General features: G+C 44.6%; 1 long non-coding RNA gene across 1 annotated transcript; it reads right to left on the bottom strand.

The window, feature by feature from the left end:
- Positions 1-26,138, bottom strand: LOC119387462 (uncharacterized). Its single transcript, XR_005182506.2, has 3 exons — positions 26,067-26,138; positions 1,340-1,435; positions 1-185 (listed from the first exon to the last, which is right to left on the bottom strand). It is a non-coding gene; the product is annotated as an uncharacterized LOC119387462 (long non-coding RNA).
- Positions 26,139-26,158: the final 20 nt, after the last annotated feature.

The following is a 26,158-nucleotide window of genomic DNA, read 5'->3' as shown; positions in this document are numbered from 1 at the left end:
CGAAAGGGCAATCGAACGTACCGTTCTTGATGTCGTACTCTTGTTCCGCCAAGACGACGCTGTCGTTATTGTACTTGAGAAGCCGGACCGTCACCTTGCCGTCTTCTTTGACGTCCGTGAGCGTTAGCCGGAACAGGGCGTCCGTTTCGCTACGCAGTATTTTCGGTGCCGTGAAGATGTACCCGCTGTGCAAGAAAAAAAAATGAAAGTTAAAAAAAATGTTGTGGAAGCCAGATCGTGAAAGCTAGACAGAATGCGGTATAGCGATCAACAACGATTTACTTTCGTAGACAGTTTCTACAGTTACACAACGCAGTTTCGGGTGTAAATTTGCTATTCGAGTCTGAACGAACATTTCTTAGAGACACAGTAAGCAATAGAAAGAAATGACAACGTAATGTTTGTAGATATTACCTTGTTTCTTGGCAAGCGTTTTATACGGGCGCGTGGCTAGCCTACCAGGCTGGGACGGCAATCGCTCCACATGTGCGTCTCTGCCATAAACGTTCTAAACGATCTGTCACATAATAATGAGTGTATGTCACATAGATATAGAGTAGAAGCGTGACAACTACTTACGCACTGTCCTGGGTACTTTTAGCAACATTGGGTCGCACAGATGCGTTCGAAAGGCTTCTTATTTTCAGATGTTGATTTAATGGCCTGCTAATTCCTATACGTCCAGTTGCTTTCGAGTGATTAGCTCCCATTCACGAAGAATATTCCTGTGTATATGCCACTCATAACACATGGTGCAATAAAAATAATAATTTTCATTGCTATTTGTTTGTTTTTCTTTCTTGTGGGTGCGTTCACATAAAAGCGTTTAACATAAAGGATGTTTCTACCATTTTAATAAAGATGTAATTTACGCGAGGGCCCTGGACAAGAATGTGTACTGCGTCCACCTACATCCTGAAATTTTGTACACTATCGAATTGGCAGTATCCGTTTCATGGTTGTTCCTAAAAACATCGAAAATAAAAGCTTGCTATGTGATCCCCTCCTCTAACAACAAACTTTAACAATGTAAATCACACAAAAGGGCTGCACTTGGCGGGCTTTTTTGACTAGATGCAAGGTCTACAGGCATGTCTACTCTCTTGCATTGTACGCAAGTGCTCTTAATGTAGGATCAGCCCTTGGTAGTTCTTACTTCTGTACTATGAAGCTAGAGATTTCATACAACATCAATGAGCCTAGCAATGCTTATCGTGCATTATTTGAAGCCGCTAGATTTCGCTCTTCAAGTTGACGAACACCATTCAATAGACACAAGTATCAAGTAATGGGGTGGTGAATTTATAGCAGAACAATTCGAGTCAGTCATATTTCTTACCCATCAGCAAGCTGCGATGCAACAGCACCGAGAACTAAGACGACTGCACCCCAATGCATTGTTGGCTTTAGATGTAAGCCACGTGGTTGCCGTCACCTGCGAATATGGAGAACAACACTAGTTACAGCTTTGCTTAGCACGTTTACATTACAAAGTCACTCTTCTAGTAAGCAGTACGCACAGAAGCGCGTGCTTTCAATGCTGACATGTATTTATACACGCTGAAAAGCACCAAAAGCAAATTTGGCAACCATTAGAGAAACAAAAGACCCGCAAACAGCGGTCTCGTGTGTCCGTGATGTGCAACGTTTGTATACGCTTCTGAGCCGAAGTGTTCGTGGTTGGGGGACACGCAAGTTAGCGTTCTCTGTGTATTTTTGAGGTTCCCTAACTTATATACACCTCATGTCATAGACTGCATGATCAAATCTTGTTTATCTGTGCACGTGCGTGCCGCCAACATTTCCTTCTCTTAATCTCCCAATCTTTCCCTCCGTTTATTGTCATCGTCAGTGTGGAGTATTCAACTGGGCTCATCCTGGTTAAACCACTTGCCTTTCCATTATTATCCTTCTATTGAACGCCGCTACTAAGTTAACAGGATGCTCTGAGTTAAGAAAGCCTTTACGTAGTACTCCGAATGCCCAAATCGATCGCGGTAAGCAACATAGTATTGGTTATTAAACCCCTTCTACCGATGCAGTCCATGACCTTTGCGACACGCGGTTTTCTTAGCTTTAGAGTTTCTGATAACCTGCGAAGTTAAGGCGCTTACTTCTCGGTCAATATGTAGAGTATGGCACATTCTGATGGCTTCCACATACAATTTGGGGGTGGTATTAACAGCAAGAAAAAAGAGTTCTCTTGAAATCAGTGCCTCAGTTTGCACACGAGGGAAATGCTAGTGGAAAATTCTTGGTATACGGGAGTCCAGAAAGCAACAGGCCTATATTGTCCCTGGATGCCTGACCACATGACTTTCAGTGGAAAATTCATGGGCGGCACAATATGAAATGAGAGTAATCGTAGATAAACATAGATAATAAAAAGAACTCTACAAATAGCATCAGGACACTACTCCACACCAGCGGTGGCCAGCGGACTTCTAAATCCAATTCACAACGTTCCCTTGCCACCTGTATAGGTGCGGTTGCCGGGAACCTTGGCGACAAATCAAATTTCCGCATCGAACGCGGCCGACAAAGCGTCTCGTAAAAAGCATGGAAAGCAATGGGCGGAGACTGTTGCTAAGGCGTGGGCTCTAGGCGTCGCCTTTGTGTCGTCTAGACAGAAGGGGAAACCAGCCGTGAGAAAAACAAAGGGACCGGGAAGTACCGCCGGCGTTGTTCCTCGTCGTGTGTATCGGCTTTTTTTCTCCGAAGACTATTGGAAGCGGCTTGTATTGTCCGCTCTGTATCCTGTTCCCCGGCTTCGCACCATAGGCGCGCGTGGCGTGATTACATTATCAAGCCTATGTGACAGCGTAAAGCCACGCCAAAAAGAAAAAAGCAATGGTGCGAAGGGTGACCGTCTTAACGAGCCGCCTTTCACACGTGTCCCCTGAACAGGTCATTAGTGGACCACCTTGTTTTGTGTAGCCGCGTGCCCGATTGGATTGCTCACCAGCGCCCCCGTGACAAAGGCTGGACGCGTTGTTTGTGTGAACACATCGTCACGCGACGTAGTATAAGTTAAAGGACCTATAGATCTTTCGGATATGTCAATACAATGCTGACACAGGACCTGAACCGGAATGCCCTTGACACTAAACTTGAACTCCAGTGCATATTATACTGAGGCCGGCATGGATGTTAACATGTACTGATCTAACTTTTGCTTCCTGCAGGCGATACAACTTTCAGACGAAAAGGTTTCTCAGAAAATACCAGTGTCTTAGGTTTCTGAGATAAATTAAACTACAAGCGTCCTCTTAGGCGTCCTCCTGTCAGTACAACCGACTGAGAAGAAAAAAAAAAAAGGAAGAAAGAACATCGCCTTTGCCTTCGAGTCGTCTTAGGTGAATGCATGAGAAACCGTGTGTCATTTTTTTTGTTCTTGTTTTACTGTTGCGGAGGTTTTTCTCTCCTTGGCCCTTACGCACATAAACGGCTTCGGCTAATAGTTTTGGTAACATAAAATTTAAGTCAATCCTGATGCCGGACATACTAGCCAAGCTAGCAGGCCAATGACGAGGAACAGTTACGACACGAAAAGCTTTGCGGATTCGGTCCAATGTTTATCGATGCTCGCGTAATCACTTTCCATTCATTTACACACCGAATAGGATCGTTATTTAATCGGGTCGTCCGAGCGCCATAGAAACCGCGTCTTCAATAGAAGCCCACCCAGCTAGTACAATCGAAATTATAGACGTTTGCGCACGAGTTAAAACCAACTAACTAGTTTGGCAGCGTCGACCTACGTCCCAAGGGGAAGCGGCTTTCTAACGATTCGCGCATTCGCGCGATTTGGCGCAGCTGTGCACGGGGTGTGCGCACTTGCTGTGTATATAGAAGGCGCTACGCCAGTGCTATCCATTGGCAGGCCCATAGGAAAAAAGAAGAGCATAAGTAAGCGAGAAAATGAAAGAACCGGTGTGTTGGAGTAAAGAGGGGGGCGACCATGCCCTTAATTATGCACGTCCTTTCGTGGCGATCCTGCAACATTTCCGCTCCCGCCTGTGCCGATGCGATGGACGCCTAACTCGCCCATCAGCCATTCGGAAGGAGAAACCGCACTGCAGTGCAGAAAAAGAAGGGGCGGCCAAGGGAGAGGCATTTTCGTTCATGTATGCATGAGGTGAGCTGCAGCGGAGGCCGGAAGCCGGGAAACGGGCAGGGAAGAAAAAAAATATATACTATCGATATCACCAAAGTTGCGGAGACACACGAGTTGCCGTACTTGAGCGCTCGACGATTTGTTTGCTTGTTGCTTATTCTCACAGACAGCTCCATCCGACAGCTTTCTCTTATTTTTTTTCTTTGAATGGGGCTGTGCTAATCGCAAGGCCTATCGGATCGACAGGTGCTGAACCGGGATATGACGGAAGAACCGTAGCCCTGATCGGAAATCACATTTAGTGCTCACGTGCCGTCGATAGTATTGCATGGTATTCCAGAGGTACCATGCTCTACCTGCAAAATATTACCGATTTCATTAGCTGCTAATATTTATGACGGTAGAAAAGAAGGCAAGCTTTGCACATTAGCACGATGCGGAGAACTTACATGGCTGACTGAGTGGGTAGGAGCATTTGCTCGTTTCAACGCTCACTATAGCTACAAACTTGGAACACTGATCCAGCATAGCATTCAGCCCATGCCAAAAATGAGAAAGCGAAGATTCTGGCTACCGTTGAATAAACTACATGTGACTCGAGTTAACCAAACCCGACAAAAGGACAGTGAAAGAGATGCAAGCGAAAACGTAGAGGGCGAAGTCAAAAAAGACTATCGTTGGCGCAATAAGGATGTCTGTTTCGAATATGATAAACAGTCTAGCATATCTATTGTGTTTTTTTTCTGATGTACGCATCAGCGACTGTTCACAAAGCATTCCTGCTTTACCGCTATTTCGAGCAAATGTGGAACGTCGAATGTCACTTCTTCTTCTTTCCTGCAGTGCTCCATGGCTTAAGCGAATGCTCTCCAATATATGAATATAGATATATATATATATATATATTATATATATTTATATAATATATATATTATATATATATATATATATATATATATTATATAGATATATATATATAATATATATATATCTATTATTATAAATATATATAATATATAATATATTATATATTATATATATAGATATTAGATAGGATATATTAAGATATATATATATATTTATTAGCTATTATAATATATATATATATATATATATTATATTATATATATATATATATATATATATATACATCACCCTTCAGTCGGGTTTTTCTGCCGCCGCACTGCCGTCGCACCTGTAGGCGCAGTCACGCCTTGCACTGTAGCAAGCAAGGAGCAAGCAGAGCGCTGCATAACAAACCAAATTAGCTGGAGATTCCGGGTGCGTGTCGGGTGATCGCTCGCTTGGTCTCAGCGTGCGTTCTCGCGCTATTTGGCCCCCAGCGCAATTACGCGGGGTTTCGCGAGGTAATCTAGACGTATTACCGAAGGAACAAACAAAAGCTGAAGAGTAAACGAGATGCATATTTCTACCTGTCTCGTAGACGTGACAAGTATAAGCTTTCCCCTATAACTGCATGCGCTAGCATGCGCGCTAAGTGCGTTCAGGCGCGAGGACTCTCCGCTCCACGGCGCTCGGTCCTCTCGGAAGCCCGCGGGGAGCATAACACGTTGGCTTTTCGCAGGCGTGCATGAGCGAACGTGCATACATTACACCAACGAAGCGTGGGCAACTGCACCAGAGTGAACGATATATGTATATGGATAAATACACCAGGGCGTCTTTGTTGCTATGGAAACTGCGAAGTGGAGAGTAGGAAAGCGTGTTCTGCAAAGGTAAGTTAATCGATGCGAAAGGTTAAAGAGCGTGCCTTTTTTTCTGTGCCTACAGAGATGCGACACAGGGTTCTGGCTTTTGACCTGCAGTATATCACTTCAGCGTTGTCGGTACAATCTAAATCAAAGTCGCCATATAAGCCATGCCTTTCTCGATCATCGTTATGGAGGACGTCTAGTTTCGAAGTTATCGCAGAACGCCACACCCATGCCTCACCCCCCGCCGCCCCCCCCCCCCATCTCCCCGCCCGAAACTTTCTCATTTTGAAAGATTTTTTTCTCCTTACGTCTTCTCCATGCATATGCGCAGGTCTAACCATTTGACACCGCCGAGCACCGTCTTTTTATTGCGATAGCAATTATATGGACAGTCTCGGCTGAATTTTGCCGTCGCCGTCGCCGTCATGCACCGTATATGTATAAGTATGTATATATATATATATAAAAGCCCCAAAGAAAAATAATTCAGAAAAATGCTTCCGAAGCGCGGAATCGAACCAGGGACCTCTTGCTCCGCAGCGAGTGGCGCTATCCACTACGCCACCAAACGCAGATCCGCCACGTAGCTAACGGCGAGCGTTATATACACACCATTTACCGCTGGACGGACTCAGAGACGCTAGGCGCTTATAAGCGTTTCTTCATTACCAGCGAGATGGCGTTAGGAGCGCGACGGGTGGATTTAAAGGTCGTCGGCGAGCGCGCTCGCTTCTTGTTATGTTTGCGCAGGGAGAACCTTGCCCTTCCGCTGTCTGCTCGCGCGGTTTTCTCGTGCTGAGGGGAAGAGGGATGTTTCACGCTTTCACCGTGATGTCCGCGCTCATGTTACGGAGCGTACGAAAGTCATTCGAGCTCAAGGGCATGCTCAAGGGACGCCGCTAAACGAACAAACAGAAGATGAGCGCGAACTATCAAGTGTCACAGCTCGACACTTGAAGCACTCTAGTTTCCTTCGCTGCTTTGACCGCCTTTGCAACAGGAGCGCTGTTCAAACTGAGAGTATCCATTGGCGAGCTTCCCTTCGTATAGCATTAGTTTCTTGCTATCGCATTCATTGCTTCGCCCTTGCGGCGAAGCTGTGACTTTTTGTTTCACTTTTTTTTCTCCGTGTCCACATGCGCCGCTTACATATCACACGTCCGTTACGATAATCACCATGCTTGTAAAAACTGCAAAGCTGAAGTGTCGCGAAACTTCGGCTAGCTTGAAACAAAATTTTTCTCTGGAGATACCCCTAGGTGGCGTATTGCTGTAGCGGAGCACTTTTGCTATGCAAAGCATGCGGCTCGTTTTGAAGTGAGCTAGGAGGTGTACATTGAGAGATCGAGTCATTGCGCAGCTTCGGTAACGGAGCAACCGCTGCGGTAGAACGTGTCTAACGCAACTTCAATCTTTTTAAAGGCGATAGCATTTCTTGGGGAACTTAAACGCAGAAATTTTGGTCTGTCTGTCTTTCCGTTTGTCTGTCTGTCACCCGATTCAGCCACCCGGCTAAAGTTGAACCACTTGCTTACCACCCACCTATGTTGAACTGGTACTGCTGTTCATACTTGTGAACGTTGTCGATCAAAGAGTAAATATTACGCATATCTGAGGCGCAACATCACTAGGTAAATATTAGGCGGTGTGTTCCTTTAATAGGAAATACTTAGATACTTAATTCCAAAGGCCCTAGTTTCTTAAGCTGCGCTGAAAATGCGACGCGCTGACGAAAGCCCTCTGCCACGGAGGAAGGAGAGAACTTTCCTCCTCCGTGCCCTCTACACAAGCTCGTTTCCCGACGTAGTTCCAGATGGCGCTGCGTTAGAGTTACTGTATATGCTACCTTTAGGTAGCAGAGTTGCGCATCTGTCTTCCAACGCCGCTAGCAACCATGCATTGCGGAGAAGCTGCCGCTTGGGCCAATTTTTTTTATTTCATGACGCTGCCGCTGCAGCGAACTGAATTAACACTAGCCATCGACAGCCAAACTTTATCGCCGGTCTTCGACACGCCAGACAGGTTAATCGGCGACACGGTAGCAATGTCGCCTGCAAAAACGAAGTGCGACTTCACCGCATAGCTGTGGTTGCTAGCCGGACCTATGCGCAACTCTGCTACCTAAAGGTAGCATATACAGTGACTCTAACGCAGCGTAGAGTTACTGTATATGCTACCTTTAGGTAACAGAGTTGCGCATAGGTCTGGCTAGCAACCACAGCTATGCGGTGAAGTAGCACTCCGTTTGTGCAGGCAACATGCCTACCGTGTCGACAATTAACATGTCCGGCATGTGGAAGACCGGCGATAAACATTGATTATCGATGACTAATGTTATTCAGTTCGCTGCAGCGGCGGAGTCTAAAAATACAAAAATTAGCCTGAGCGTCAGTTTCTCCGCAATGCATGGCTGCTAGCGGCGTTTGGAAGACATATGCGCAACTCTGCTACCTAAAGGTAGCATATACAGTAACTCTAACGCAGCGTAGAGTTACAGTGACTCTAACGCAGCGTAGACTCTAACGCAGCGTAGAATTACTGCATATGCTACCTTTAGGTAGCAGAGTTGCGCATCTGTCTTCCAAACACCGCGAGCAACCATGCGCTGCGGAGAAGCTGACGCCGGGGCCCATTTTTGTATTTCTCGATGGCGCCGCTGCAGCGAACTGGATTAACACTAGTCATTCACATTAAAGTAAATCACCGGTCTTCGACACGCCAAACATGTCGACCGGTGACCCGGTAGGCATGTCGCCTGCAAAAACGGAGTGAGACTTCGCGACATAGCCATGGTTGCTAGCCAGACCTATGCGCAACTCTGCTACCCAAAGGTAGCATATACAGAAACTCTAACGCAGCGCTCCTCTATCATCTTTTGACGACATTTGCAGCGAAGCACGCAGATACGCGGCCATTTTCTTTCTTTAGCTTCTTCGTGCATTTCCACCTGTACGTCGAGTGCCCGATATTTGAAGCGGATGCTCGGGGGCAGATGCGTTTGGGTCCTTTACTAGTTTAGGACGTCTTGCTCAATATACTCTCAAAATAAGGCTGCAAATACACTTACATGACAGCCGTGGACGATGCCCGTCAAAGCGGGCGAAGGATATGTATCGCTACGAATATGCGTAGTCCATGCCGAGCGAAAGTTGATTGATTGATTGAAGCCTACCAATTTTGGCACATACCCACTCTGGGGATTGGCCAAGAAAAATTATTGTAGCCTATGGATGATAATTACATTAATTTTTTTATACCTCCCTATTACAAAAGTAGAAAAAACGCGAAGATACAGAGCAATCAAATTACAAAAGGTATTATAGCCTATGGAGGATACTTACATTAATTGCAATTTTGAGCCGACCAGACAGCTGAGTTTACCTGACCCGACCAAATTTGACTCTATGACTTACTTTTAATCACATTTTATAATTATGTCGCGAGTATTTTTCCAGTATTTCTTGAATTAGACCTTACGTTGGAATACGTTTAGTTGCTAAGATGAAATTACACACAGCATCAAAAATTTCTCTATGACAATGTCCCAAAACAGAGGCACCGAAATTTAGAACATTTTCTGCAGTTAAACTTAAACCAATCGTCGAAAATGGAATAACCAGAAGTCTTTTCCTAATTATAGAATAGTTGCGGCATGATATAAAATAATGTTCAATAGATTCTGTTTCTTCGCAAAATGGGCAAAGGGGTGATATCGCCAAACCAGGTCTGTGTAAATATAAGTTTAATGGGGGTACACGGCACCGAAATTTTGAAATAATAACCTCAAAGTTTCTAGATTGACTCCACTTAGGTTTCCATGGAAATTTAAGGTGTTGATATTCTGTCCATTTAGTTATAGTTTCCATCATATCTGTACAAATTGCTAATTTTCTATATCTGATCGCTGCTATGTGTTCTACTTCTGGGAGTACCGAAATTATTGGTCCATCGAGGGAAGCCCGGGCTAAAGAATCGGCCAATTCATTTAATTGTATCCCGCAGTGACCTGGTACCCACAATAATTTCAGGAGTTCCAGCTGTGGCGGTACTAATGTGCGCAAAGTCAATAGGGCTCGTGAATGTTGTTGTTGTTGTATCCTCTGCTATGGCTCATACCCACTCTGGGGGATTGGCCAAGAATTTATTATATGATTTTTTTAGTTATTTCGAGTATTGAATATCGATAACCGAAAAAAAAGAAAAGCGTACGTAAAGAGGAAGGAGTACAATAAATGTTTTTTCAAACATTCAGATCAGACACTTTAATCATTAGCGCGACTATGAATTAGAATAATAGAAAAAAAAAGCCCGACTATTTTGTAATTAAATCTTTACTGTTATAAGAAAACTTATACAAGTAGTAATTTAAAGTGTTCGTTTTGTTTCGTGAAGGTTAACTTCAAACGCCATCAAAACCTTTCCTGTGGCTGAAGCCCAGAGCCGAAGCACCGAAGGTAAGTACATTGTCAGTTGTGAAATTTTAGACAACCCTTCGTCGTCCGTGTCTTCTCATTGCAGAATCCGTGCACAGCACGTGAATGAAATTTGACATTGCCCGGTTGCGTGTCTCGAGAACCACCAGCTGCTAATGCGCTTATAGCTAATCATCCTCCATAGAACTCCATATAACGTCATAAAATCTTGCTCTCAACTTGACACTCTAAGCACCTAAATGAAGTTGAACAGTTACATACAAGTACTTGCATATACATGACTCATGTAAAAGAGAAATTGTTTTCATGCTCGGCGAGTGTCGCATCGTGTGCACAAGTATCGCAATTGCAAGAGGCGATGCGTTGCTTTGCAATTCCTTTCGAAGGAGTGTGTCAGGTAAGTGAAGCCTTTGCTGTATGAAATAATCATGCAATCGTTAAAGCTTTCCTACTAGGCCAATGTTTGACAAGTATTTAAACAGGGACTGTAAAACCCGTCGCTGTGTAAATATTTCTATCAGGTTCACTTGCGCATTTCATTTTTTTATATTCTTTCTTTTTATTATTATTTCCTTCCCTCTCTTCTTTAGTCTGTCAATCCCCTTCCTCATCCCTACACAGAGTAGCATGCCAGCGGTTATATACTGACGCCGGCAAAAATTTCTGTTTTTCCTATAAAGAGTCTCTCTCTCTCTCTCTCTCCTTTCGAAGGAGCCCGGAATGCACTATGTGGACAACGATTACTGCAGATAAATAAAACTATAGCTTAACTGCTTCCTAACGCGACGTTTCTCGACTGCTTCCAATGTAATTATACTTTTGCGTTCTTTTGCGCGTTCGTGTCAGTTTTCTTGAGCGCAATAATTTCCTTACGTACAGAAGTTACCTTTAAGAAGTCCCTGACGCAGCGTTTGTTAAATGCCAAGTTTAATATGAAGTACCACGTTCGCGCGGTAACTGAAAGCTAAATTTTAGTCTCGTGATTAAAACATTTTTGTTTCTCGTGAATCTTTAATTCAGGTTGCCAGCAAACAGATTCAAAAAGGATGGGGAATAGTGTACACATGGCCATATATTGTGTTATTCTCAGAAGCCGTCGGCTCAAAACACGACGCCATTTTCTACTTCGTACGCATTTACGGTCACCTTTTTTTTTTACGTTCCAATTCTTCCATCTTTCTTTCATCTCGACGAGCAAGTAGGCTGCAATCTCTCGCACCATTTCTTTTCAACCTCGTCGTCCGCACGCATTGTCTCTTAGGCCGGTGTTCGTTCAGAAGAGGAGTCCCATTGTTATTTGGGGATCCCCGAGAGATACGCCCCCTAGATCTGAGCGCAGAAAAAGAGCGCACTGTACTGCTTCGATTTTAATGTATACAGTCTATATGTTCACTTACTTTCGTATAACCAGCAGGTTCCCTTTTTCGTCCGCGAAAGACAGAACGAGACGAAACAATTGCTTACATCATTCCTTGCTTTCGTTTTGCGACTCTCCGTTCCTGTGTCGAGTACACGTTCCTCGCGACAATGAAGCGGGCGCGATTTTTAATTTCGTGGTCGCTCTCCCAACAATGGCGCGACGAATTTGATTTTAATTAGAGCTGCGGCGCGGCGCGGCCAGAAGCGCGCGCTAGGAATTCAGCGGCAATAATTAATTACGCAAGCACAATCGGAACGTGCGAATGCTCGCGACAGCCGGGGCGAACCGAAAAAAGGAAATGGCGGCCGTTACGCTGCGGTTCTCGAATCTCGAAGTGTCGACGAGCTCTAGCGAACGAGTGCGGCTGAAGATAACGGACCATTGAACCGGAAGTTATCTGACGCTCATTTATGGGCGTCACTATACACCAGTATACACAGCACCGTACTCGCAAATGACTGACAATAATAAGCGCTAGTGTCGTTAAACTCAATCATCAGACAAGAGCCGTTTCCGTGCCTCCAAATTCTTTTTTTGTTATTCGATCCCGACATCAAGTAATCGACTTTGCTTATACCAACACTCATCATTTATACTTAAAGTCGCTAGGGAAATTACAGGGCGTACGCTTCGAGGCCATCGATGAACGAGCACGCAAAGCTTCCTTCCAAGGCTTAAACTTTCTTTTTGTTGTTATTATAGGGTCCCGCCTTTCGCAACGCAACTAAAAACCTAAAGCCATTTCACTTTTCCTTTCCAAGAAAACTTGCGCGGCGTTTACCTGAGGTGCCCCCGAAGTACGTCCGTCAGTAAATTTGATCGTTTCTTTTTAGCATACCTTGGAAGCTACACGCGCGCGAAACGATGTTTGGGAGGTGTAAACAGACGGAAAGCAAACGTTCAAAAAATGATACATCCTCGGAGAATGCCGTTAACGCAAAGGCTTTCCGAGCATTTGGGGGAAGCTCTGTTTACGAGAAAAGTTGCGTGCTACCTTGAGGCAAGCGCCGCAGGCCAAGAAAGAAGGCGCTCGTTTTTGCTAAAGCGCGAATTCCTCCTTCGTTTGAAATAATATGTAAGCACCTGCGCACTCTCGCCCTAGTTGAAGGCCAGCTGCGCGCGTACGTACATGGAAGGGAACAGCGCGCGATGCAAAAACTAGGTTACGCTCGCAGCCATCACCTTTAAGAGCGACGTCGTGATAATGCGTGTCGTTGGAAAAGAAAGTGTGGAAAAAAAGTATAAAACGGAATGGAGGGACAATCGTGGAAAAAAACGGCGGCACGCAATCCATTCCCTAGTTAAGGTGCGAAGGCTCCCGGGACGACGTTGGTTCCGTGCAATCGCACCACGTGTCGCAAAGAGGCCCGCAGGACATAGCCCGATGCTTTTCGGCACGAGTGTCGACGCCACAAGCACCTGCTCAGGAGCAGCGCAGAATTGGAAATAGGTGTAAGACGAAAGTTTCAGGGAGTGGCAACGAAAATTGCGGCGTTTAATTCGCAGAAACGCTTCCTTTGCCTCAAACTTTCGTTTTTCTGAACACAATGTGTCACAAGGAGAAGGTGAACGCGAAAAACTTCCGTCGAAATGCCGGTAGAAAAAAAAGTTGTCGCGGTCTTTCTATATAGGCTTTTGAACCGCTAGTTTTCATCAGCGCCGTTGCTTGCAGTGTACACGCACAGATTCCGGAGTATAGGCTTGGCATTCACTTCCACAATCGTAAAATTACTTCGCGATTTTCTTCTCGTGTCCCACCACGGATTATTAAACGTTTTCGACAGGCGCGTTTGCGATATTCGAGACGGGAAAATTGTAAGCCTGTAAGCTGCGCTTTGTGTGGCCAAGTCGAAGTAGAGCGGATGGTAAACGGTTGTTAAATGCGAACAACATTAGCTCCTTCCCCGCTTTATTTTAAGCAACGCTGAGTCGGAATGTTTATCGCGGACTTCGTGTCACTCGTAAGAATGAGTGCATGCAATATTTGCTAGCAACTTTCTCGGCGTCTCTGTATAAACACCATTTCATGAATAATATACAATGCTGCGCGTGCTAGACATATTAATTTGACTGCTTTGCATTCGCTGCCTCTCAGTAGTGCGCGGATATGAAAGTCCATAATTGGTACGCCTTACATTTCAAGTAAAATTATGTCTGATGGGATTATCGCGCGAAATATGTCTTGTTTAGTACACGGACGGACGTCATAGTTTTGTATATAACATTGTTTTGTTGTCAGGGTAAACATTTATGAACACCCCGTATTTCACCAACCGAACCAGACTGTGCGACAGGCATTTGAAGCGAGTGGCCGCGCTGCGCGTCATTTGTGCTGGCGACCGAGGCATAGCATGTCGTGTACTCGAAGCACAAATGAGCAGAAATATTACGGATGATTTGATGCAAACTTACGCGCACGAGTTGAAGTTGTTTTATATGAGCCTGTTATCCGTAGTCGCAGACAAAAAAAAACTACATTGCAAAACACTCATGAAGGACTTCTAGCTGCGGTACTGCTTTCGAAGCTTCCACAGCCTTGTTAGTACGAAAAGGAGCGTATAGGCCAATTGATGTTATCCGCAAGCCTGTAGGTTAAGGAACTATGCTCAGCGTTGTATACGTGAAACTGCGAATACCACGTGACCACTAGCACGCACCGTAGTTTCCAATCTGCCCACTTTCGACTCAAAGCCCGGCGGGAAAAAAAAAAGATTTTCGTTGCGGAACAAGCCGAATCCACCCGAACAGAGCGAAAACTGAGCACGCAGCCAATGTCGAAGCTGATTTGTTGTCTCCAAAGCGTGACCGACTCATATAAGGAAGTAAAATGGTATAAATGAAAAAAAAAAAAGCGGCCGTATAAACCAGGGTCTTGCCAATAGGAACACGACCTACCAGAACAGGATGTAATCCCAGAGCATCGGTTCAATTTCGACTGAAGAGAAAGAAGCGAGGCGTACGAAACGCTGTAGGGTCCCGGCAGTGTTTCTTTCTTTTTTTTTTTTGTCCTTTCGAGCTCGCCAAGCTCGAGTCAGAGTGCAGGACAAAATCACTGGACAGGATCGGATTTCGAGTAACTACGTCTGTCCCGCGGCTGTGTCCTTCTTCTTGTCTTTTTTTTTTATTCTTTTTTAAAACTCGAAGAATGCAGTGGTTGCAGAGATGACGACACGAAAGCGTTGGGACAAATATCCAGGCCCCGGCAAAGCATGTGTTTTCTGCGCAGCGTCCTCTCCCTATAGCAAGCGTGGTGACCGAATGATAAGTCACCAGAACCGCTATCGTTTGCGGCCGCTGCAAGAAACCCCGGTCAGGTTATTTCCATTGACTTCTCCTTTTTCTTTTCTGTTTGGTCTGTCAGGCAACGACTCCCGGCAAAAGCGCCGTTATAAAACGGCACTCACGGACAATGCGCTGTCGGTTCGTGTGAGCGTCGCTGAAATGCAATTGTTCACGGATGACGAAAAATACTGGTCAGCTTCTTCGGTCTCACGCAAGAACGCACTTGAAGCGCTTATAAGAAAGAAGAAAAAAAAAAGCGCTGTGCTTTTTACGGAGGGGAACAACAACGAGGATTTTTCTCAGAGGAAGCTGTTGCTTCCATACGTTATGATTTTGTTGTTCTCTTTTTGTGAGGAGGCGTGGTCTTTCTGGTACCACATAGTGCACAAAAGCCATGGTATACGTTAACACTTTTACAGTGAACACTTCGCTAGCTTTATTTTTGGATTTTAGACGCCAAAACTACGACCTGATTATCAGCCACGTCCTGGTAGTGGACCTGGGGTTCTTTCTAGGCGCACTAGCGTTTCTGCATTTAGACCCCATCAAAGTTCAGCCGCAGCGACTGGGATCGAGTCATCGACCTCAGCAACACAGGGCCGTATAGCCACTAAGCATTCCTGGGTTGATGTAACTATCTGCGAGAGCAATCACAAGTTGTTTGATATTTATTTGCCGATTTCGTTGGAGACTGATAACGGGACTATTGTGCTCCTTTCATCGAGGCAATTTCTCCTGTATGTGTATGAGCATTCAGTCATGGGACGCCTGCGCAGTAATCAAAATCGGGAACTATATATATATATATATATATATATATATATATATATATATATATATATATATATATTCTCCAGGAATTTCACATCGTCCACCGGAACAAATGACATCCTGTGCCGCATCTACAAATCTGGTTCGTGTGTTTCATTTGTGTTTAATACTCTGCAACAGTGTTTCAGTAAATACCTAACCCTCGTATACACAATTCCATAAAGCTCATCTGTTGTAGCAGAAATCTGGTCTAGCTGGTTTGAGTAATCGCATATGTCAGCAGCACTAAGAAAAGACAGACCGCACGGCCCGTCTCGTCTTCTATTTTTGATCTGCGTTCTTTTCTGTGGCGCTGCTAACATGTCACATTCTATAAATCTATACGGACAATACCTAACATCGTTAACGAAACAGGATGGCGTCGAGTCTCTCCAGGATTGATAAAAAATGCGGGGGGCAGGTAATAGCTGTCGGTACATGTAAGCAACGCCGCATTCTCACAGATCGGTGTTCCTGAAGCCCAAAGAAGTATCAGAGAAGAGAATTAAGAATTCAACGGGGTCTTCTTTTGTTTTTTCTTTCAATTGGCCAGCTGCATTCGCTAATCCAGCACGTGGATTGGCTAAAATGTCCTCTTAAGAACATTTACAGCCTACGAGGTTTCTTGTGAATACGGGGCCATGAGAGCATTATGAGTCAAACAGCGCACGTATACGACTAGGACACAGAAAGGCAACACGACAGCGCTGCATTTCTGTGTCCTGGTCGTATACGTACGCTGTTTCAATTCATAATGCTTCACCAACAAGCCTAAGCTCGCACTATTGTAAGCCACGATATCACCTCATTTCTCAAGCTCTCTGCCTTTCTCACCTCGTCCTTGTCTCAGTGTGTGCTATTTCACTTACGTAGCGATAAGCCCAAGCTGCTTTTCTTGCTACCGTCAGATAGCGCCGGTTTTCGCAAAAACTCGTCACATTAAGGCATACGCCAACCAACGAACTACGCGCACATTCTCTCCCTCGCGAGTGGTCGAGACCTGAGTCAGTTCGACCAATCTCCATTTAGCTAACGCCGGCGAAACTCGCTTTGTGGCCAATGGAATTGATTGCGGCACCTGCCCGGAGATCTGAGGATAAAAATGAAGCTACAAAAGAAAGGAGCCGCGAAGCACTCGGCCGGGTCCTTGCTTTTTCGATGTAAACAACGAAAATCCAGACGACATATGAAACAGCCCACGTTCTATTCGATCAATCCCTTCTTTCTTTCTTTTTTTGTTCTTTTGCATCTTTGGTCATTTTCTTTTTGGTCCACCAGTTCTTTTTTTTTTCTTTCATTGTTCCCGACGACCGCCGGCCGCTGTGTCCTCCGTGAAAACGGCCTTTTCCAAAACCACGAAAATACCCGATGGAGAAAGAAGAATGGTATAAAAGAAGCACATAAAGGAACAAGCGGCTAAGTCGTCTCCCCTAGGACACTAATGTCCTCCTCTTCTTCCTCCTTCTTCTTTTATTTCCTTTCCAGAAATGTCCGGACTGCCGATTCACCACGGTGCCCGTCCGTCCGAACGACACTCGAACACCACGCCTTATGCGTCTTCCTTCATTCCTTTATTGCTTGTGCTCGGCACTGAAGAACCCACTTAAATGGCCTTTCCTGCTTTGAGCAAGCAGAATAAATGCCCATGTGATGCGTGTGCACCTCGCGCCGTTTCCTCTCTCTCTCTTTCCTTTCTTATTGGTTTATTTTATTTATTTATTTATTTATTCATTCATTCAACTTCCCTTCCTGCGTTCTCAAAGATCCCTTTCGTTATTTTAGAAATCCAGTCGCGGGTATATTTAGATGCGAATAGCACTTGAACCCACCCGCTAACGTAACCAAGAACTCTTATTGCATCCAGAAGGCTTAAAATTCCCACTTAAACCGCACGCATGCACGAAAGCAAAAAAAAAAAAGATAAACATAAATACCAAAGCGCTAGAGCACGACACATGTTCTCCATCGCTTCCCAATTGAGCACAGCTGTCATATTGGGCCTCTAGAAGGTCGTGTTTATGAAGAAAAGAAAATAAGAAAGGAGTAAGAAAGGGGTGAGCGGGGGGAGGGGTTCAACGTTTTCGAATTTCGGCTGAAATTGAGTACGGTCTTCAGTGGCTTCCGCAAGATAATAACCCTATCCGTACATCTCAGCCGCATATTACATCCTAACACGAGTGATTTTCATCCGCGATGCGGAAGGGAAAAAAAAGGAACAGCCTGAGTGCAGAGGTCGTTTAAAGAACTCGAAGTAGCGTCTACGCGCGAAGTTCGCAAAACGAAACAATAAAGAACAGTGCGAGCAGAAAGTACGAAGGAGCTCATCACAAGCCATTACAGCGATACGGCAAACTTCGCGCGTAAATTTAGTTTTCTTCTTTTTTTCTTTTCCTGTCGAAAGGAAGAAAACTGGAGTGATACAGGAGTGCGCCGCGTAGCGCGAGGCTTCTACGACGTCACGACGTCGTCAAGCCCGGATGTTGTGCCGTGCCCCTCGAGATGCGCAAAATTAAAAGCTCTCGGCTCGCACCCTGGAGGTGAGTACCTCATACAAGCGGCCCCTCTATGCGAATGAACATATATATGAGTTTGTCGCCGACGAAGTGCCGTCTAAACTTGTTTAGGAAAAACACGAACCAGGTCGGTTCTTTCAGTATGGGTATTTTATTTAAGGAGCCAGCATTTTACGAGAGGAAAGCACTGAAACGTCGTTTACGAACGGGCCGTGTCCCACAACACAACATCCTTCAACATTTCTGTTTGTATGTGTTCTTTACATTTATTTTTATTTTGGTCTTTCTTTTACGTGTTCAGTAGCTTATTCTACCGCTTCTTACTCTGCATGTCTCGCCTTTCTGAATATTTAATTTCACTCTTCATGGCTGACACTTCATTCTAGGCGTTACCCGGCGGTCGTATCGCTGAAGAGACCCTCGCGCCGAAATACTCAAAATGACCCATTGTTTCAATTAATCCAGTTGGAGGACTAATGAATTGGGTTCGTTATACTCTGTTTTCGGCAATTTCCACGACGCAGCTGTGCTTTAGCGTGTTTTTCACGGCTTGGACAGCTTTTATGCGCGTCTAGTTCTTTACAAAAATGGAGAAGCGATATTTAAATAAAAAAAAGCAATGACAAAGCAAATGGGATGTTTGTGTGAAAGTTATAGTTATCGCGATGTCTTATCAATAAATTTTACGAGAGCAGCTGTTAGCTCTCCAAAATACTCTTTATTTTTCAATATCTGCTTTTCAATTACAACGTAACACGAAGTCTTACACATCAGGAATGCACTAGCTTACACCCAATCATCTATATAGACAGTCACTTCAGCGAAACTTTAGCGAAGCTAACTGAGAACGTCTGAAAATTCGGTAATGTTTGAACGTCTGTGCCGTTGGCAGCACCCTGGACTTTTCCTTTCCATCGGCGAAAATTTTGTTAATACAGCGCTTCATAGAAGCTGGCAGCTCGACCAGATTTTGACTAGGCGTGCTAAGCTTTTATTCGTAGTTTGCACATCGGACATCAGGAGGTAGACAGTATCATTTTTATGCACCTTCAAAAGAGATAGAATGTTTCACTTGGCAAAATGCATTATTTCATATAATGAAGGAGGGGAATTTTTTGAAAAAAGCGTTTCTTCAGTTTGGCACAACCTTAACCTACTGGTTTTTAATATTTCATGGAGTAACATATGATACCTATTTATGTCTTAAGCCTTAAAATCGATTGGCTGTTTCAGGGTGCTACGCAACTCAGAGAGAGAGAGAGAGAGAGATAAACATTTTAATGAATCTAGAGATGTTTGCCTGGCTGTTCGTCTGACATGCTACTCCAGGTGCTGGGTGACGATTATGATATATACAGTGATAAACGCATAACACATACAGCCACACTAGTTTACAAAGTTTCGTTCAGGCTCGTGGCCCGCAAGAAAGTCAACAGCGCTTTCGTGGCACGTAGCGCACAGGTGCTGCTTTGCCATGGGCCCAGAACATGTCGCAACTCTAAGCACGATCCCCGTTGAAGATGCAAGGCCGCCTTCAGAGACTGGCTCTCTGATGCGTATCGCTTGCACTCACAAAGAACATGATGCAGATCTTCTTGGACGTTACATTGGACGCACACTGGACGCAACTCAGATGCTATTACAGAAGTCATCTGCAACAATCAGGCGCTTTTAGATGCGTTAAAGTGTGCACTGAAAATCGTTGCGATATTGGGCTCGTTTATAAGAAAGAAGCTTCCGAGACAGGAGTAAAAAAAAAAAATTCTTTCTACACGTCTCGGCGGATCTACGCGGGTGCTGTAAATGAAAGCCGACGGGCTTCGCCTCCAGGAAAACAAATGCAAAAAAAGTGATCTTTTCTTTGAAGTGGACGATATCTCTACATCAATTTATGGCACCATTAAGGCAACGATCGATTAGTGAAACCGATAGCTGCCGTTCTCATTGAAGGCCGCGGACTCCGCGGCTGTTACTTGCGCAATATGCTTCACGCTCTGCTCTTACGTGTTAACTCTTACTTTTGTGGAGATCTCCAATTATCCGGCTTAACCGTGGCCTTTCAAATTAAACGTGCTGATGAAACTGTCGGGCGCCATATTTGTAAGTATTCCTGCTCAGCAACTCCCGCCATTGAGATTGCGGGAACCAGGATGTTTACGAGTGCTTCTGTATTTCCATGATTTTGGTGTTTCCAGTGTTCCTCATATTACTGTATGACGGAGCAGAAAGGTAGCCGGCGCGAACGAGCGTTTTCATGCGTACGTTTAATTGAAGGAAAGGAATATGCAGATATAGACATGCTTCACGAACACTATGAGCCTGGCTGTAACGTTGAATCTGTTCAGAAGCTTTCTCGGCATCTGCAGGTTTTTTTTTTCTTTATTGAGTCAGAGTCATCATTAGCGACAACATTAAATTGATATAGCTGCTACGGAGATATTTGGAAAAGATGACCGCAGGCTCAAAAGCAACGGTAAAGTGGCAAACTACGTGGTGGAGATTTTGGTGCGTTACTTCGCGTCTGCGCCTCTACGCCCTTACGTGTACGTAGATTGTGGAGAGAAGGAAAGGGTTGGGAAACTAAGAAGACGCATTGAGCAGTGACGATATGTTATGAAAATCTCTAGTGCATCATATACACATTTGTGTCATACCCTTTGCCTCAATGACATCATCAATCAAGTATGGCGATGGAACGAAAAGAAGCCAATTCTGCGTAACGAGGTTATATGCACAAACTTGACCTCGCACAAACAACAGCAGCACTTGCGAAATTCACGTTTCACGAAGCAGTGGAAATGCTTTTTTGTCTCTGCTATTGAAGGAGGTTCGCGCAGTCATTGTAACACAGTGATAACATGGAGAACAAGTCGCCTTATGCGTGTAAAAGCGAATACACTCATTAGTAAGACTTGGCTACGTTATGCCCTGATCAAAAGTAGGCCTCCGGCAGACAGTGCGAGTCTCTGACCATGCTTTACCTCCTCTCCTTTTGTCTGTCTTTCTCTTTCTCTCTTTCCCTTTTTCTTTACTCTCATGCACACAGAGACGCATTTTGCTAGGATATGCAAAATAGGTGTTTGCATGCAGTCGTTCTCAACCAGCACGAGGATATGTAAATGCAAATGCGAGCTGACATTTCCTTTGACATTTTGCCAGAGAAAAAAATAACAAACTAAATAAGGGTGCTTGGACCCCAGGACAGAACACACATACAAAAATAAGAAGCCCGTCCAAGAAATAGGTCACGCTTGCTTTCCTCTGCTGGCTGTCAGTCCTGCATATTTTTAAGCCTGTACGTGAACCCACGGGTTTGCTTCGCCACTACATAACATATCTGAATCCGGAAGAATAAAACTCGGGACTTTGTCTAGCGCCCGTCCCAGAAACGCTGCTCTACCGTTTCTGTATGTTGCTATGTTTTTTGTTTTTTTTTTAACGAAGGGTTAGTACTTTTAAAAAATGCTGGGGAGCTCACGCATATGAGACTACAGCTCGAATCGACCTTATACTACTCCACAGATGCGACACACTTCACTTTGATCTCAATTATTCGTATTATATGAGCAACGTTCCAAAATACGGCATAGTTTTCATGATGTTCACGTTGTGCTAGTCGGAAGGAAAAGTTTAGACCTAGGTCATCGCGCCACTTATAAGGACAAAGCCTTACGCTTATTAGGCGGATGTGTTCAAAGGCCTGTACAACAAAAATGCTGAAGGACTTGTGATCACAAGGAGCTCGTTCGGTCACTCTGCACTTCAAAAGCGGCACGCAGTACAGAAAAGACTATTGCTTAACTAATGAGTGAAAGACACTTTCCGTCCTTTGCACGAAGCCAGTTCGGCTCTACCGACTTCAAAGCAGGTTGTCCAATTATCCTTCGTGATCAGAGGCAGTCTCGGAGGATCCGCGTTTTTTTTTTTTTTTTTGAAGTTCCGCTACCTTCACCGAACATGTATATTCCACAGAATCTACCGTTACTGAGTGCCATAAAAAGGCTTCCGCAGTAGCGACACACTCTACGTCTTTGGCGTTTCGTTTATTCGTGGTACGCTCGCTGTAGTTTCTGGAGTATTCAGTTCAATTAAATGTCTTGCCACTTTTTCAGGCGCCGCTGCGGTCACGTTTGCTCTTTACCTCTGCTGAAGTTGTTTTTGACATTGTTGCACTTAAATTTACATTAAGTTCGCTCTAATTTAGCCATACAACTATGCCTAAATCGTTATGCGCGTGCATAAACGTATACCTGCATGACACACAAACTGTACTATGTTTGTTCCGTGGGACGAAATATATGGGGGCTGTGCTTCTCGGGACACAATCGTTATTGGAAGTTGAGAATGCAATAACGTTTTTAACGATGGCTTTCGCTCCCGCTTTCTGTTTTGGATTGTGAACATAAATGGGAAGCCGCCGAATAAAAAGTGGAAAAGAAACCGTTGAACGTGCAGTGATGAGACAATAAAAACTTGAGTGGCCTGTTCATGGCGCTTTCGGAATCACGCGCTTCATAACTTGCATATTAGACACAACTAGCAGGGAGGACCAAGACTGCCGGAGAATTTTCTCAGAGACCGGAACGCACCACAGAGGATGCCATCTCAAAACTAACATCATCGAAGCTATTAATCCAGAAGTTTTTAAGTAATGAGCTTCTGTTGGAAACAGTGAACAGGAAGGTCACTATACCGCTAGTCTCGGTTTTCCTGCCAAGTTAACTAGCTTTCAAGATTACAAATTAAAAGAATGACACCAAAGTGAGGGCCGAAGTCTAACGCCGAAGTCTTTTGGGCTGAATCGTAGTTCCCTGGAACGTGGTGCCATTGGTTTTGGGGATCGGGGAATCACGGGAGAGGCAGGGATACTGGCCACTGTAATTACGATGAGATGATGTTTTCTTAGAAGAAGGAGAAGAGTGCCGCGGACTCTATTTATAATAATTATTGGGGTTTTAAGTCCCAAAACCACGATAAACATAAGGGACGCCGTAGTGGAAGGCTCCGGAAATTTCGACACACATGGGGTTCTTTAACGTGCACCTAAATCTAAATACATGGGCCTCAAGCATTTTCGCCTCTGTCGAAAATGCGGCCGCCGCGGCCGGGATTCGATTGCTTGACCTTTGGGTCAGCGGGTGCTATCAGTGTGTCCGCTAATTATAACCAGCATGAACACCGTAAAGATGTGACATAGCTTGCAAACACTTCATTACGAGCCTAATAAACTATCCTGCTTCAAATACACGCTGTCAATTTTGTAGCCGTCACACGTGCTTGCTGGCTCTGGCGTCTCGTTTGCGAACGCCAGCAAGCGAGCTCCGTGCGGCGCGTAGGCGTGCACGAAATGGTTCCTGGCGCATGCATATATTCGCGCCTCGTCGCCAACGAGAAACGAGACGAGCAAACTGCGTGTATATCGGTTCTAACGCGATCCAGTGCGCCAGGAAGTATGTATGAGTTTCCCGCATGAGGCGGCGTCGAGGCTTTGTCACATCGGCTGCCGTAATTTTAGGAAGCAGGTATGCCATGCAGGGCTTTCTCGCGCATTAAAGCTTAACGACCTACGCAGAAGGGAGGCGCGTCGGGCGAGTGTTGTTGTTTAATTCATAGCTGTAATCTCACCAACGAGCGCGCGTGTCCTAATTAACTGCGCGGCATAGGAGGATCACGTGTATGCAGCCGTGTGTCGCCCTAAAAGTCGATGAACAGAGTTCCGGACGCTCGCCCTGCGAAGCAGCCGACGAGTCTCTGTCTGGGTTCGTGTCCTTTGTAAAGTAAAGCCTGCAGCTCTCTTGAAAAAACTGCGACATAAGCACCGATCACAGTATCATGGAACTAGGCCGGTAGGCCGATAGGCGCTTTTTTTTCTTTATGGTATTCCGATTCACATTACACGATGCCCTACAATAAAAGCTTTTAGTGTTAGTACCTTCTCGTATATCAGGCAAAGAATACAACTCTTTCCAAGCTCTCGATCATGCAGTTGGAGAACAGGGTTATTTCTAATCATGCTCATTTTATTAACGTCTGTTGGTTTGTGTGACAAAATGGTTTTTGCCTTCGAAATACGTGAATAGAGGGTGCTAGTACTTTATACGCTTTAGGCTTGTATTTCTTTATTTTCCCAATTCGCGCAAATACACGCCTCGTCCCATATGCACTGTCTTCCGTGTTTTAAGAATGTTAGTAAATAATAATAATAATAATAATAATAATAATAATAATAATAATAATAATAATAATAATAATAATAATAATAATAATAATAATAATAATAATAATAATAATAATAACAATAATATGGTGATGATGATTCAGTATAGTGATGATTAAGAGCAGATTCCAGGCCATGAGCTGGAGAGGGACGGATTTGGGTCTAATTAGCAAAGCTTTTCCAGCGTAAGCGATTTTTGCGATTGGTCCGATGACTTCGATAATGATATCTCCAGTATGAGGGCCGTTTCAAGCATTCTTTCAGTGAAATATTTCGCATAGCATATTTTTGTGAACACGGCCGGCCCTGGGTCGTAATGACAGAAGAAGGGAGAATCCCATAATCCACTTATCGTTAATCTTCAAAAATAAGGAACAATCTCCCGGGGAATTAGGTGCGAAGGGGAGACGGAGCGAGCACGGGGGAAAGCGAATAACATTTTTATGGGGAAAAAAATAAAAGCTTGAATTCGGATGGGAACTAAAAAGAAGATGGAAAGGTTTCCTGGAAGGGGAGCGCGAAATTAAAAGGGGCGAAGAAAAAGAGCTAATTGGTAAAGGCGCTTTCGCCCACGATAACAGCTGCCGATTGCCAGTGATTTATATAGCCAACTTTGCCTCCGCGTACCTGCACAAATTGACTCAGATGGAAAGAAGAGAAACCATAATCCGCCACCTGGCACACGCTGACGTGGCCTTTCTTTTTTTTAATTTTGGGCTTACTTCACCAGCCTTCTACTCAGTCATCGTTCGAAACGGGGCGTTTCAGGAAGAATACAAAGTGAGAAAGTTTTCAGTTTTTCAGTTGCAACGTTTTGGGGAGGATTCAGTGAGATCCGAATGGCAGATGAAGAAGCTTGCAGGTTTGAAATAGTAGCGATGAATTGCTTCCGAAACTTCAGGAACACTTGTTGTGCGCTACGAAAGGGGACTGCTTCGTGAGGAACAGATAAATTAAGCGGCCTTAAAAAATAAAGCCCGTTGAGATATCTTTTCTGAAAGAGAATGGGGAGCGGGCGGGGGCATGTCGTGATTCAAAGCAACATATGGGATAATTTGAATGTATGCCAACTGAGTATTAAAATTATTTCTTTACAAAATGCAACAGACTTGAAAAACATGTTTGTGACAGGTCAAGATTGTGGGTTTGGGCCCGACCGATGGAACAGGCTTTTTTCGTCCACTTTAATTCATTTCAATTTATGCCGTGTTAGTGCACTAAAGTTAAAAAAAACAACACATAATGCCTTCTATGCTTTCCTTGGCTTAATTATCTGTAGGTTTCGTTGTTTTTGCTAATCACATGTGGTTGATTGGTTGGTAGTTTAGTTGAATGGTTGGGTCGGTTTGTCGGTCGGTCGGTCGGTCGGTTGGTTGGTTATTTTGACTCCCCGAGACGACTCAGGCGATGAAAGACGCCATAGCGGAGGGTTCAGCAGCCCAGCACCGTGACCACCAAGCTAGAGCGGCGGCACACAAGTTAGATGTAAGCACTTTCCATGTACCAATTACGTGGCCAACTATAAAGAAAACAGTGAGCAGGAAACCAGCGTGTCTTACCTTTCCTGCTACTCTAACTCTGCGCAAGCCAGTCTTGCACGTGCTCCAGGGAACTTGTTCAGGACCTGTAGAAAGTAAAGAGTTAAATTTAT

Source organism: Rhipicephalus sanguineus, chromosome 3 (genome assembly GCF_013339695.2).
Source record: "Rhipicephalus sanguineus isolate Rsan-2018 chromosome 3, BIME_Rsan_1.4, whole genome shotgun sequence".
NCBI classification, from domain to species: Eukaryota; Metazoa; Arthropoda; class Arachnida; order Ixodida; family Ixodidae; genus Rhipicephalus; species Rhipicephalus sanguineus.
Note: the sequence above shows the minus strand (reverse complement) of the source record. Positions and strands in the feature narration are given on the sequence as shown.